General features: G+C 37.6%; 1 protein-coding gene and 1 pseudogene across 1 annotated transcript in view; both read left to right on the plus strand.

Moving 5' to 3' along the window:
• GALNTL6 (polypeptide N-acetylgalactosaminyltransferase like 6) overlaps positions 1 to 15,535 on the plus strand; it is a 1,453,898-nt gene that overhangs the window by 610,709 nt on the left and 827,654 nt on the right. The gene's annotated exons all lie outside the window — the stretch shown is intronic.
• On the plus strand, positions 10,104 to 10,207 carry LOC128052921 (uncharacterized; annotated as a pseudogene).

Here is a 15,535-nt window from a genome sequence, read left to right on the forward strand (position 1 = left end):
GGAAGCCCAAGAAGACTGGAGTGGGTAGCCTATCCCTTCTCCAGGGGATCTTCTTAACCCAAAAATCGAACTGGGGTCTCCTGCATCACAGGCAGATTCTTTACAAACTGAGCTATCAGGGAAGCTATCCGGTCCCATCACTTCATGGCAAATAGATGGGGAAACAATGGAAACACTGACAGACTTTATTTTGGGGGGCTCCAAAATCACTGCAGGTGGTGACTGCAGCCATGAAATTAAAAGACACTTGCTCCTAGAAGAAAAACTATGACCAATCTAGACAGCATACTAAAAAGCAGTTACTTTGCCAACAAAAGTTTGTCTAGCCAAAGCTATGGTTTTTCCAGTAGTCATGTATGGATGAGAGAGTTGGACTATAAAGAAAGCTGAGCACCGAAGAATTGATGCTTTTAAACTGTGGTGCTGGAGAAGACTTTTGAGAGTCCCTTGGATTCCAAGGAGATCAACCAGTCCATCCTAAATGAAATCAGTCCTGAATACTCATTGAAAGGACTGATGCTGAAGCTGAAGCTCCAATTCTTGACCACCTGATGGGAAGAAATGAATCATTGGAAAAGACCCTGATGTTGGGAAAGATTGAAGGCAGGAGGAAAAGGGGACAACCGAGGATGAGATGGTTAGATGGCATCACTGACTCGATGGACATGAGTCTGAACAAGTTCCAGGAGTTGGTAATGGACAGTGAAGCTGGACAGTGCTGCAGGCTATGGGGTCACAAAGAGCTGGACATGACTGAGCAACTGAATTGAACTGAACTGAACTGAAGTGATATCAGGGAAGATGATTCAGTAATAAAAAGGAACAGAATACTTATAAATGCTACATCTTTGGACTTCCCTGGTGGCTCAGATGATAAAGTGTCTGCCTACAATGCAGGAGACATGGGTTCAATCCGTGGGACGGGAAGATCTCGTGGAGAAGGAAATGGCAACCCACTCCAGTATTCTTGCCTAGAGAATCCCATGGATAGAGGAGCCTGGGAGACTACAGTCCATGGGGTCATAAAGAGTCGGACGTGACTGAGCAACTTCACTTCACTTGGTTAACCTTGAAAACATTATGCTAAGTGAAAAAAATTCCGTATAATATATGCTTCTGTCTGCATGAATGTCCACAGTAGGAAACTCTGAGAAATGGAATGTGTAAACAGTGGTTCTCTAGGGCTATGAGTGGACAAAGATCAGGATAGTTATAACTAAGGCTATGAGTTTTTTTTTTAATTGGCGTATAATTGCTTTACAATGTTGTGTGAGTTTCTGCTGTACAATGAAGTGAATCAGCTTTATGTACACATGTGTCCCCTCCCTCTTGGACCTCCCCTGTGCCCACCCGCCATCCGGCCCCTCTGTCTTCACAGAGCACTGAGCTGAGCTCCCTGTGCTCTCCAGAAGCTTCCCAGTGGCCATCTGTTTTACGCACCGTAGTGTCTGTATGACAATCCTGCTCTCCCAGTTCATTCCACCTTCCCCTTCTGCCAGTGTCCACAAATCCATTAGATACATTTTCTACCTTTGCATCTCCATTCCTGTCCTAAAAATAGGTTTATCTGTTCCATTTTTCCAGATTCTATGTATATGTATTAATGATCTTTTTCTCTTTTATTTTTTTACTTATTTCACTATGCATGACCGATTCTAGGTCCATTCGCATCTCTACAAATGACCTAATTTTATTCCTTTCATGGCTAACATTGCATTGTATGCATGTATCAGATCTTCTTTATCTATTCATCTGTGGTTGGCCATTTAGGTTGCTTCTATGTCCTGGCTATTGTAAATAATGCAGCTGTGAACAGCGGGCTACATGTGTCCTTTCAAATTATGGTTTTCTCAGGGTATATGCCCAGTAGTAGAATCACTGAATTAAACACTAGTTTTGTTTTTAGATTTTTAAGGAACTTCCATGAGATTTCTTTTCAAGTTGATGAATATATTCTAAAATCTGTTGTGCTAATGGTTATACGCATCTGTGAATAAAGTAAAAATCCATGAGTTGTACACTTTACCTGATGCAACAAACGAATTGGATTTTATGTGAATTATATCTTAGTAAAGCTCTTTGAAAAAAAAGATAAATCACTTCAGTTTTCTCCTAGTCAAATAATGTACTTTACCCCTAGTTTTTACCAAATCAAGCAACTGATTACTCCGTTAGATCTTATCATCTGAATCAGTGTAATAAGTATTTATCCCTAGTGTTCTCTAACCGGTGTGTTGTGATAATACCAATCGGATGTGTGTGTGTGTGAAGTTTAACTCTTTCAGTAATATAAACATTTGTTTTCTGATAAAATTCCATTAAAAATCTGGAACTCCTACTGTGGAGAGAATTGCTTTTATTCTATACAGAAGGGGAGAATTTAGCTTTTAATGTTTAAAAATACTTTGTTCATTATTCTGGCTTAAGTTTAATCATATGATTAAAAACATCCCTACTTCCATATCTATAAAATCGCCACTTTAACTAGTATTTCCCTCCAGCAGTCCACCCCAGCTTCTAATAGCTATTGATTTCCTCAGCTTCCACCCACTCTTCAGACTCTTAATTTGACTCCAGACACTAGAATGCCATCCACATTTTTCTTCCAAAAGTCACTATTGCCTTCCATGTTGCCAAAACCCAATATTTTAACACTTTGTCTTGTGAAGCATTCCAGCGCAGTTTGACACTTGGGCCCTCCTTCCATTTTTCAGCATTTTTGTGTCTGTTTCTCAGAAAGGAAATGGGCTGACATTTCCTCCCAGTGCCTTTCAGTCTCCTCTGCAAACAAATCCTGGTTATCTGGTGACTAGGTGCTACAGTTTACTGGTGCTCCATGATGACTGGATGATGTAGCCCAGTGATGCTCTGTACTGGCCCTCAGTTTCATCATTTTATTTATTCTCTTGGCCAACCTCAACCACCAAGGTCTGTTAATTCCATCTCTAAAATACAGAGCCAAAGTCTAGAAGGTATCCCTTCCCTGGGACTCAGCTACATCCACCATCATCTCTCTCTCTCTCTTTTTTTTAAAGTGGAGACCATTTTTAAAGTCTTGATTGAATTTGTTACAATATTGCTTATGTTTTATGTTTTGGTTTTTTGCTGTGAGGAATGTGGGATCTTAGTTCCCCGACCAGGGATCAAACCTTCTCTCCCTGCATTGGCCACGTCTTGACCACTGGACCTCCAGGGAAGCCGCTCATCTCAGAAGTGAAATCCTAGGATGACCTCATAACTGGACCTCACACACTCTCTATTGTTCTGTCCAATATATCCAACAGAGTGAGCTAGAGTGAGCCTTGAAAACCAGGGCTGATCATTAACCCTCCCTTCTGTCTAAAATACTTGCCAGACTTCCTGTCGGTTTCTGCCCCTCTCTGGCCTCCACTTTCGCTCTCCCTTCCGTGGTCACTATGTTCCTGCCTCAGAGCTATGGTAAACATACAGCTGCAGAAACAAGCTCTTTTTATTCCTTAGGACAGACACAAGACATCATGTTATATTGAAGTAGTACTCACAGTATCATATAAATTATTAATTTGCAAAATATGTTCCTTATGTCTGATTCATGTTGATGTTTGAAAGAAAACAACAAAATTCTGTAATGCAATTATCCTTCAATTAAAAAATAAGCAAATTTTTTGAAAGTTCCCAAATAAATTAATAAACAGTGATTACCCTCCTGTACCTTCAAATACACATATATTCAACAATCCAATCTAATTTTCCAGGCCTGTCAAAGGCAAATAAATTACCAGTTATCACTGCTTTATCAAACCCAACTGGCATGGCAAGATTAGAAAAGAAAAACAGTGTGACTAAAGCAGCCATTGAAAATTGAATAAGCTGACATTAAAACAATTACTATGTAAATTGGTTGCTTGAAAATGACATACAGATATGTTATACGGTCTGCTTGTCAGTAGCCAGGTGCCAGTTGACATTTTATTCTGTGGCGATTGAGAATGAGGATGAGAGAAATTTAGCAGAACCAAAATGGCTTTGCAAGAAATTATACAGTGGCAAAAAGCTCAAAGAAAATAAATAGGCTTTCTCTCCTTTCTAAACATGAATGGTTCCTTTGATAAAACTTCTTAAAAATTGTAGTTTACTAGCAATAATACCAGAGAAGGCAATGGCAACCACTCCAGTACTCTTGCCTGGAGAATCCCATGGGCAGAGGAGCCTGGTGGGCTGCAGTCCATGGGGTCGCTAAGAGTCAGACATGACTGAGCAACTTCACTTTCACTTTTCACTTTCATGCATTGGAGAAGGAAATGGCAACCCACTCCAATGTTCTTGCCTGGAGAATCCCAGGGACAGGAGAGCCTGGTGGGCTGCCGTCTATGGGGTCGCACAGCATCGGACACGACTGAAGAGACTTACCAGCAGCAGCAGCAGACTTGGAGAAGGCAATGGCACCTCACTCCAGTACTCTTGCCTGGAAAATCCCATGGACAGAGGAGCCTGGTGGGCTGCAGTCCATGGGGTCGCTAAGAGTCGGACACAACTGAGCGACTTCACTTTCACTTTTCACTATCGTGCATTGGAGAAGGAAATGGCAACCCACTCCAGTGTTCTTCCCTGGAGAATCCCAGAGACGGGGGAGCCTGGTGGGCTGCCGTCTGTGGGGTCACACAGAGTCGGACATGACTGATGTGTGATGCAGCAGCAGCAGCATTAATACACCTAGCTATTTTGGTAATCTTGTTTAGGATATCTGTTTAAAACAGACTTCACAGAATTGTCTGAATTGTCATCTATTAGTAAAGACATTTTACAGGTTTTTGATAGAGTAAGGTAATGAATTTTTTAATTCAGGATGTGTCCAAGGTGCTGAAAACTGGTACTTGTATGTATGTATGTGTGTGTGTGTGTGTGTGTGTGTGTGTGTGTGTGTGTGTGTGTGTGTATCTCCAAAGGTGGTCTAATGGTACAAAAAGCCCACAACACGACGAAGTTGTATTTGAAATAGCTACCCTCTCCAGTATTCTTGCCTGGAGAAGCCCATGGGCAGAGGAGCCTGATGGGCTACAGTCCATGTGTTAGCAAAGAGTGGGACATGACTGAGCATGTGTGCATCGATGCATGAGGTCAAACAATCTGCAGCACTATGCGTGGTTTCCCTCTCACATGCAAACTAGTGAAATCAACTGATCCTAGTGAAACTGACTGCAACTGAGTAGACACACTGTTTATTCCCATTTCAGAGAATTGTCATGATCATTACAAAACAGAATAGAATCTTAACCATTTAGAATGTGGGCCCTAAAGGAAACCCAAAGTATAACGCCTTGCCTCTTTATTACTATCATTACTAATAGCACTTTAGCATTACATGGAAAATGTCCCAAGTGTTACATGTTTCACTTGAGAGATACGTATGTTTGTATAAAATCAATAAACTGACTTAATTTACTTACATTTTTTGAATCTAACATTCAATAATTGTATAATAATTTTTTTCAGTTGCACATGGAATGTTTATCCAGCTAGATCTACATCTATGCATAAACAACTCAATAAATTTCAATAGATTGAATTAATCCTGAATATGTTCTCATCAAACGTAAATTAAAAATCAATAAAAAATAATATATGCAGAAAAGTTGCAAATACTTAGAAATCAAATAATACATCTTAAAATGAAGTAGGTGCAATATTAATTCTAAATGGACTTGAAGCATGACAAGTATTTTAATCCCCCAAGCTCCCATTAAAATATTATACAATATGTACCTGAGTGCTCAGTCACCTGAGTCATGTCCTACTCTTTGTGACCCCATGGACTGTAGCCTGCCAGCCTCATCTGTCCATGGGATTCTGGAGGCAAGAATCCTGCAATGGAATGCCATGCCCTCCTGCAGGGGATCTTCTTGGCCCAGGGATAGAACCCCTATTTCAAGCATCTTCTGCATTGCAAGGGAATACTTTTACAGCTGAGCCACCCCACTGGGAAAGCCCAATATAACATCAGAATCACAGTGGATGCATTAAAGTCAAGTAGTAAAAGGTGTAAAAATAATCCAAAGGATTCAGAAAAGGAGATGCATGAAAAGAAACCCAAATACCCAACCCAGAAATAGCAGAATATATATTTTTCTCAAGTGTGCAGAAAACACTGTTCAAGTCAAACCATATCCTGGGTCATAAAACTAAGACTACAAGTTTTAAAAGACTGTAGATTTACAGAGCATGTTCTCTGATAATTAAATTAAATTAAAACTTAGCAGCAGGAAGATAGGATAATATTCATACAACTGGAAATTGAAAACAATTCTAAGAGATCAATATGTCCTAAAAGAAGTTTCAAGTGAAATTAGAAAATATTTTAAATAAAAATTAAATTTTAAAAAAATTTTTATACTTAAAGTAGTTCTTAAAGTGAAATAATTCTAATCTATCATTCAGTGTTTTAAAACAGAAATAAAAAGGGCAGTGAATCGATAAGCTAAGCTTTCACCATGAGAACTGGAAAAGAGCAAGATAAACCCAAAGAGTTAGTTTCTTGTAACTTTAGGGTGATCTGTATTTCCTTGCAGTTCTCTCAACTTTTGTTTCATATATTTCTATTTCTAGGTACATAAATATTTGAATTGTTACGTCCTCTTGATACACTGACCTTTTATCAAGAAATAAACTTTATATCTAGGTAATATTCTTTGCTTTGAAATCTGTTTTGTTGGCTATTATGAAAGCCACTTTAGCTTTCTTTTTGTTAGTGTTAGCATAGTATATCTTCTGTGCCTTTACTTTTATATTTATTTGCATCTTTGTTTTATGAATAAGTCTGTAGGAGGCAGCAGAGAGCAATCTGACACTGCCTTTTATGTGCCTGTTCAGAACACTTTACATTCAATATAGTTACTGATACAGTTTGCTGAAATATACAACTCTGCTTTGCACTTCAAAATATCACTGAAGTAATGCTGAGTTCTTAAAGACTTTTAAGACTTTTCTCTCTCCTCTAACTTCTTTCGAATTAATTTCAAATGTTATCATTCTATTTAATCTTTTTTTTTTGTGAGGGCGTCACAGATTTAACTATTCATTGTGTGTATATGTGTGATTATTTTTATCCAAGTTTCCAAATCAATTCATTTCAATCTAGCAAATGTTGATTACATTCTTACTCTCTATAAGACACATAATTGGAAACCATTCACTTTATTTATGCTCTGTTATTTTAGTGGTTGCTTTTATGCTGATGGAATATAGCATAATGAATCATGGTCTTCCCTTAAGTAATATTATATGACTTCATTTGTAGTATAAGAACTATACAACGGTATGCATTTTTCTATGCAACATTCTATGCAACATTTTTCTACTTCAGACCTTTCTGCTATTATTGCCATATATTTTGTTTTGACTTATGTTATAAATGTCAAAATATGTTGCTTTTATTTTTGCTATAGACTGATCAACTATCTTTTAAAATGATTAAACTAAAATAAAATAGTAATTTTATCATTTGACCACAAAAGTATTTTCTTGTATAAGTTAAACAGCAGAAAATCATCTTCTCATGATTCTGGATACTGGAGTCTGCGGTCAGGATGTCAGCAGGTTCGGTTTCTTCCGAGACCTAATGCACGTCTCTCTGCGTCTTCACCTGCTCTTCTATCCATGTCTGTGTTCAGATTGTTTGTCTCCTAAAAATATCATTCCTGTTGATTTCGTGCTCACCCTAATGACTTCACTATAACTTAACTAGCTCTTTAAAGCCCCTGCCTCTAAATACAGCAAACATTCTGAAATACTGAGTAAGACATTAGCATATTAATTTAAGGATAATGCAGTGGGTTTCGTAACACATTTTTGGGTGTTGTTCAGTCACAAGTCCTGTCCGACTCTTCATGACCTGTAGACTGCAGCATGCCAGACCCCTGCACTTCACCGTCTCCTAGAGTTTGCCACAATTCGTGTCCACTGAGTTGGTGGTGCTATCTAACCATCTCATCCTCTACCGCCCCTTCTCCTTTTGTCTCCAATATTTCCCAGCATCAGGGTCTTTTCCAATGAGTTGACTCTTCACATCAGGGTGACCAAAGTATTGGAGCTTCAGTATCAGTCCTTCCAATGAATATTCAGGGTTGATTCCTTTAGGATTGATGGGCTTGATCTCCTTGCTGTCCAAGGGACTCAAGAGTTTTCTGCAGCACCACAGTTCAAGAGCATCAATTCTTCGGCACTCAGCTTTCTTTATTATCCAACTCTCACATCCATACATGACCACTGGAAAAACCGTAGCTTTGTCAGCAATGTCTCTGCTTAATGTGCTGTCTAAGGTGGTCATAGCTTTTCTTCCAAGGAGCAAGTGTCTTTTATTAATTTCATGGCTGCAGTCACCATCTGAAGTCATTTTGTAGCCCAAGAAAATAAAGTCTGTCGCTGTTTCCGTTGCTTCCCCATCTATTTGCCATGAAATGATGGGGCCAGATACCATAATCTTACTTTTTTTAAAGTTGAGTTTTAAATTAGTTTTTTTGCCCTCCTCTATCACTCTCATCAAGAGACTTTAGTTCCTCTTCACTTTCTGCCATTATAGTGGAATCATCTGCATATCTGGGGTTGTTGATATTTACCCCAGCAATCTTTATTTCAGCTTGTGATTCAACCAGCCCAGCATTTCAGATGACATACTTTGCATATAAGTTGAATAAGCAAGTATAACCAAAGTATAACCAAATGAATTTTAAAATCCATTTGTCACAAAAAAAAAGACACCTGGGATTTTTATGTGAATTGCATTGAATCTGTACATTGAGGGATATTGCCATCTTGATATTGTTTTCTGATCCAAAGCCTGGGATGTGTTTCCATTTATTTAGATGGCCCTATATGCAGGTCAGGAAGCAACAGTTAGAACTGGACATGGAACAACAGACTCGTTCCAAATAGGAAAAGGAGTACGTCAAGGCTGTATATTGTCACCCTGCTTATTTAACTTCTATGCAGAGTACATCATGAGAAACACTGGACTGGAAGAAACACAAGCTGGAATCAAGATTGCCAGGAGAAATATCAATAACCTCAGATATGCAGATGACACCACTCTTATGGCAGAAAGTGAAGAGGAACTAAAAAGCCTCTGGATGAAAGTGAAACAGGAGAGTGAAAAAGTTGGCTTAAAGCTCAACATTCAGAAAACGAAGATCATGGCATCCGGTCCCGTCATTTCATGGGAAATAGACGGGGAAACAGTGGAAACAGTGTCAGACTTTATTTTTTTGGGCTCCAAAATCACTGCACATGGTGACTGCAGCCATGAAATTAAAAGACGCTTACTCCTTGGAAGGAAAGTTATGAGCAGCCTAGGTAGCATATTCAAAAACAGAGACATTACTTTGCTGACTAAGGTCCATCTAGTCAAGGCTATGGTTTTCCCAGTAGTCATGTATGGATGTGAGAGTTGGACTGTGAAGAAGGCTGAGTGCCGAAGAATTGATGCTTTTGAACTGTGGTGTTGGAGAAGACTCTTGAGAGTCCCCTGGACTGCAAGGAGATCCAACCAGTCCATTCTGAAGGAGATCAGTCCTGAGATTTCTTTGGAAGGAATAATGCTAAAGCTGAAGCTCCAGTACTTTGGCCACCTCATGTGAAGAGTTGACTCATTGGAAAAGACTCTGATGGTGGGAGGGATTGGGGGCAGGAGGAGAAGGGGACGACAGAGGATGAGATGTCTGGATGGCATCACGGACTCGATGGACATGAATCTGAGTGAACTCCGGGAGCTGGTGATGGACAGGGAGGCCTGGTGTGCTGCGATTCATAGGGTTGCAGAGAGTCGGACATGACTGAGCGACTGAATTGAACTGAACTGAAAATTTCTTTCAATAAATATTTGCAGTTTTCAGCATATGTTTGAATTTGTTTTGTTAAATGTTTTTCTAAGTAATTTCTTCTTCTTCATGGTATTGTAACTAACACAGTTGTCTTAATTTTATTTTAACCTATTGCTGATCTGAAGAAGTAGATTTGATTTTGTATTTTGAGCTTGTATTCTGTAACTTTACTGAGATTATTTTAATTTGTTTGCATGTATGTTTATGCGAGTGTATGTTTGCATGTGTGTATTGTTTAGAATATATAATGTCATCGCTTCTCGGCCTTTTGGCTAAGATCAAGTGTAGAATATATAATGTCAAGTCGTATGCATGTAGAAATAGTTTTAATTCTTTCTTTCCTGGTTGAATGCCTTTTGTTTCATTATCTGGCCTAATTTCTCTGAGGAGAAGTAGTGGAATGATGTGAAATAAAAGTGGTAACTTACGTATCTTGTTCCTTAGGAGGAAACTAGTCTGTCTTGAAATCTCTACCATAAACTTGAGCTATATCAGGGTGACTGGAGTCCAGCTTTGTTGACCTGCCTTATTGTTGTGGGCGTTGTTGGGAAGTGAGCCCTGGCTCTCTTAGCTGCATTTGCTGACCTAGAACTTGTGCAGCAGAGCTGCTTAGTATAAGAGTTTCTGCCTTGTGGTGGCCCCTCTAAGGGTGCCCACAAAATTTGTTTATGTTGCTTTTAATTCTTTTAGTTTTGTCTACATATAGATTTCCACTGAATATAATTGTTCTAAAGAGTTTCCTGAAATGTTTACTTTTGTGGAGGTCTCCTAATGTATGTAGTGAAAATGAAAGTCACTCAGTCCTGTCTGACTCTTTGCAACCCCATGGACTATACAGTCCATGGAATTCTCCAGGCCAGATTACTGGAGTGGGTAGCCTTTTCTCCACAGGACCTTCCCAACCCAGGTCTCCCACATTGCAGGCAGATTCTTTACCAGCTGAGCCACAAGAGAAACCCAAGCCTAATTCAATATTTGTATGTTTGAAAAATTTTTATTTTACCTTTGTTTTTTAAACATATTTTCATTGACTAAAGAAAAGTAGATTGCTTTTTTTTCCTCTTCTTTTAAATTTTCTTTTCTGTACTTAAAGTGTTCCCCCACTATCTTTCTATCTTGAATTATTTTTAATGAGAAGTTTGCTGTCACTCTTCTCGGCGGTAGCTCCACACTTACCGGGTTCCCTCCACACTTAGGTATCTTTTTCTTTACGCCCTCTGGTTGCTTTTATTTATTTTATTTTTTATGTAATTTCTGTTGGGCTATAGTTGCTTTCCAATATGGTGTTAGTTTCTACTGCATAGCAAACTGAATCAGCTATATGTAGACATATACCCCTGCTTTTTTGGATTTCCTTCCCATTCAAGTCATCTCAGAGCACTGGGCAGCGTTCACTATGCTACACAGTAGGTTTCATTGGTTATCTGTTTTATATGTGGTATCAGTAGTGTGTGTGTGTGTGTGTGTGTGTGTATCAATTCCAATCTCTTAATTCATCCCCCCTTTCCCTTCTCTATTTTGTTTGTTCTGAGTTTGTTCTCTATTTCTTTGTCTCTCTGGTTGCTTTCAAAACTGTGTCTTTATCAGTGCTTTTAAAAACTGAGTTATGAGAGATGCTAATGTGGCTTTCTTCATGTTTCTTGTGCCCAGATTACACAGGCCTATTTGAAGCACCTATTTGGTGCTTCACGTTTTCATTAAATCTCAAAAACTTTCAAATCTGTCTTCAGATACTTCCTATGTCTCCTTTACCTTCTCTTGTGGATACTTTAATTGCACACATATTAGGCCTTTTGAAGTTTTCCACACTGCTGATGCTCTATTCATTTTATGTTAAGAATTTCTTTTATCCTTTTTTGTTAATTTTGGAGAGTCCTCTTTCCATGTCTTCAAGTTTATGGATCTTTTCATCCACAACATCTAATCTGCCTTAAATTTTATCCAGTGTATTTTTCATCTCAGAGACTGTAGTTTTAATCTCTAGAAGTTATATTTGGTTATTTTTAACATCTTCTGTGTCTTTCAGTATGTTCAAGTATTCCTTTGTTTTCTTGAATGTTTGGGAAACAGCTATAATAACTACTTTAATATCATTGCCTATTCTATCATCCTTGATATTTGTGCCAATTTCGCTTAGTGTTTTTCTTTTTCATTCTGGGTTCCTGTTTTCTTGCTTCTTCGAATGGTTTGTAGTTTTTACTGGTTGTCAAATGTTTGAATTTTATTTTTTAGGGTGTAAAATACTTTGATATTCCTATAAGTGTAACTGAGCCTTCTCCCTGTGATACAATGTAGCTACTTAGAAACAGTTTGATACTGCTAAGTATTGCACTGAAGCTTTCTTTGAACTGGAACTGTTTTTAGGACTAATTCTCCATCCTTTCTAACCCCTTTTCGAATACTCTACGCAATTCTTGAGATACAAGTTTTTTCATCATGCCTGCTGAGAACAAGGATTATTTCATGCCCTATATGAGTTACTAATCCCTTTAATCTTTTCTGGTGCTTCATTCCTCAGTTCAAGGTTATGTCTTTACACACATGTGTTGATCTATACTCTGCTGAAGAGTCAAGGGGACACTGTAGATTGCCTAGGTTTTCTTTCTATACTGTTCCTTCCTGCAAACTCTTACAAACTTTGATAACTCTAGGTTGTTGGCTTCATCTCTACCATTTAGGGAGATCACCTAGGCAAACCTGAGTTTCTCCTAACTTCAGCATTGCCTAGAATTTCACTCTGGCATATAAGCAGAGGGAAATGTTTGCTTCTTCTTTCTGAAGAATTTCTATATATATTTATTTTTTTTGCCAGTGTCTTGAAAACCATTCATATTTTTAATATAGTTGTTTAAGTGGTCAAGTGGAAGAATAAGTATATCTGTGTTACTCCATTGTGCTTGCGACCCCATGGACTGTAGCCCACCAGGTTTCCTTTGGATGTGGAATTTCCCAAGCAGGAATACTGGAGTGGGTTGCCATTTCCTATTCCAGGGGATCTTCCAGACTCATGGATGAAACCCTGGTCTCCTGTGTCTCCTGCATTGTTAGGTGGATTCTTTACCACTGAGCCATCTGGGAAGCCCCCTACGCCCTGCCATTTTACTCCATCTTGGTTAAAAGGAGAAATCCCAGTGATAATCTTAGCCAGAAATAATATTAGCTGGAAGTTGCAAAGCTCTCTGTTTTTATTAAAATGTACAAAACTAATAAAGAAATATTAGATATAGGGGGCACAATGTCTACTTCTTTCCTTCCCCTACTAGTGTAATCTAGTGGTTCAGACAGCCCAGAGTTCAGTCGCCCGGGCCTTCTTAGAGTCTGTATTCAAATGATAATTGGTCATAAATTTTGTCATAGGTATTTCTTTATACATATTATTAAATGGCTTACTTCCAGAAATATTTGTGGATAATAGATTGCATATTTCACAAAAATGTCTGATCTAATGGAGTAATTGCCTACCTCACTTTAAAATGTTACAGTATTTATATAATTTAATGGATTGGATTAATATAAAGATGTCTTAAAAAGCCAGTGATAGAATGGCATTTCCAAAATATTATGTAATCAGAAGTGAAGAGTGTTGGATTCCATTTCTTTGCTCTCTACTCCCCAGCTATGTGAGTTATAAATATCTTTCAAAAAATTTTAAACTCTTTGGGTCAAATGCCCCATAATTCTATCACTCTTCACCCAGTACACTGTTTTACCTGTTTGATTGTTAAATAATTTTTGTTTAACTCTCTAAAACTTTAAATGTCTCAAATTTCAATTAAATAAAGGACTAAACTTGATGATACCTTAAGTGTGGTTGCAGTTCTAAAAATGAAAAATGAGATTTCAACTATGCTTCTGTAGATGAGAAACCTTAAATATATGCAATCATTTTTTTCTTTTTTGGTCTGTGAAGAAACTGAATCTCTTTAATGTTTCCATGTAATGTAATATAACGGGCAGTTTCCATTTTCCTATTTCCTTTTTTATTGAAAGAACATAAAAGACTAGGATGGTCATGTTCATCCCAACTACTTCTGGCTATAATTCTTCACTGTATATAAGATTGCACTTACCGGGCCCTCCTGCCACGTGACTAGTGCTGACCAGTGACTTCTAAGCAGAAGGAACTGTCATTTTACAGACAGACCATTTAACTTCCAGCCTGAGACCCACCACTGTTCTAACTAACATCTGACACAGTGTTTGACAATGGTCAAAATGTTGACTGGTGCTAGTGACCTCAGGCAGAGACTCTCTAGCCAACCAGTGATAAATAAGCAGAAGACACAGAAAGAGTATATTCATATTTGTGAGCCATTGGGATTGGAAATTATTTATTACCATAATATAACATCTGGGCTGATCTACTTATATAAATAGAAAAAAATCCATTAAAACAAAAAATAAAATAATAACTTTAGATAAGCTAATGGAATGATCTAAGGAGTAAAATGTTCAAATGCTTTCATTCAAACGTTCTACCCAAATCTTGCAGTCTGAGTGTTTGAATCTTTAAAATGCAGGTTTTGATGTTGTGTCCAAAACTAAATATTCAGCCTTAGGCATGAGAAAGTGTGTTTAAATGATGATAAAGAAAATATGAAGGCTTTGAGAATCTTAAATGCAAGTTTATCTAAACACAGTATAAAGGTTGATATTGTTGCATGAACAGTAAGATATCTCTTTCAGACAAAAAAAAAAATCACAAATAAGTCAGGTACTTAAATCACATATCTCTAATTTTTTTTTAGTTGGCTTAATCCTATTTGTGAAAGAACCACTTTTTGTGAAACCAGTGAAATTGCAAAGATAAATGAAACACTTTTTGTGAAACCAGTGAAAATGCAAAGATAAGTTAATGTAATTATAAAAGAATGGTGTTTAAGTATGTTTATAATAGAGACTATTGTTAAACTAAATATATCTTTAAATCGCCCTGTTATTAAATGTCAATAGTGAATATCAGAAAACATATATGCTCTGCTTGTGGAAACAGAAGAGTGTGAGAAATATTCTATTCAGTTTTATTTTCATTATTGTGAATGGTTTAGCAGAACATTTACCGACTGGCTTTTAATCAACTTTTAAAAATGCCTTTTAAATTTGTCGCTTCTCGCAAGTAGCCTAAGAACTTATTTCTTTTGTCTCTTTGGTACATTTAAATTTAAAGATTTGTTTTTCCATTCACTTAGATAAAGTATTACTTAAAGAGATGTCCTCATTTCTGAGCCATTATTACTCTCCAAGTTAATTTTATTAAAAGGCTTATTTTAAAATGATACACAATATGAAATGGAATAACAACAGGCATTAAATTATCCCTATTCTCTTTTCATAAATTTGCTACCTATACATGAACATATAAATTGTGTCTGACTTCATTTTACTTATTTCTTCAACACAGTTCCATATTGCCACATTGTCTTCTAATTTCACAAATTTCCCATTCCCAGCTTGACTTGAAGTTAAATCTAAAATGCACAGGTTGCAGATTCTTAACAAAATTCTGGATATGCTTCAATATTTCTAGTAATAATGAGAAGGAGTCATCTGAACAATAGCTTGGCCAATGCGATGGCTGACTTTGAGAGTGAATTCAATTTCCTTTGGAGCAGCTTAAATGCTGGGATGACTACATATAATTTAATCAGTTCAGGCACGACCACAAACAGGCTGGCTTTCCTTAG

Source organism: Budorcas taxicolor, chromosome 8 (genome assembly GCF_023091745.1).
Source record: "Budorcas taxicolor isolate Tak-1 chromosome 8, Takin1.1, whole genome shotgun sequence".
Classification (NCBI taxonomy): Eukaryota; Metazoa; Chordata; class Mammalia; order Artiodactyla; family Bovidae; genus Budorcas; species Budorcas taxicolor.